Consider the following 529-nt stretch of genomic DNA (forward strand, 5'->3'; position numbering starts at 1 on the left):
CCGCCATCCAAGAAATGCGTTGGACGGGGCAAGGCAAACAATGTATAGGGCCTTGCGACGTCTGCTACAGCTGTCATGTAAAGGAGCGCAGATTCGGAGATGGATTTGTGGTGGGAGAGAGACTCCGTCGCCGAGTACTGTCGTTCACCCCGGTGGACGAGCGTCTAGCCACAATCCGCATCAAAGCGAGATTCTTCAACATCTCGCTCATCTGCGCCCATGCCCCGACGGAAGAGAAGGATGAGGCGTCCAAGGATCTCTTCTATGAGCGCTTGGAGCGCCGTACGAGCGCTGCCCCCGTCATGATATCAAAATCGTGCTTGGCGACTTCAATGCCAGGGTGGGCAAAGAAGGGATCTTTGGAACCACCGTCGGAAAATTTAGCCTCCACGACGAAACGTCCGACAACGGATTGAGGCTGATCGTCTTCGCTGGGGCCCGAAACATGGCAGTATGCAGTACTAGGTTAAGCATAAAAAGATCCATCAAGCAACCTGGCTGTCTCCGGATCGAAAAACGAGAAACCAAA

Source organism: Rhagoletis zephyria, unplaced genomic scaffold (assembly GCF_001687245.7).
Source record: "Rhagoletis zephyria isolate East Lansing unplaced genomic scaffold, Rhagoletis_zephyria_1.1 Rzeph_scaffold_00420, whole genome shotgun sequence".
NCBI classification, from domain to species: Eukaryota; Metazoa; Arthropoda; class Insecta; order Diptera; family Tephritidae; genus Rhagoletis; species Rhagoletis zephyria.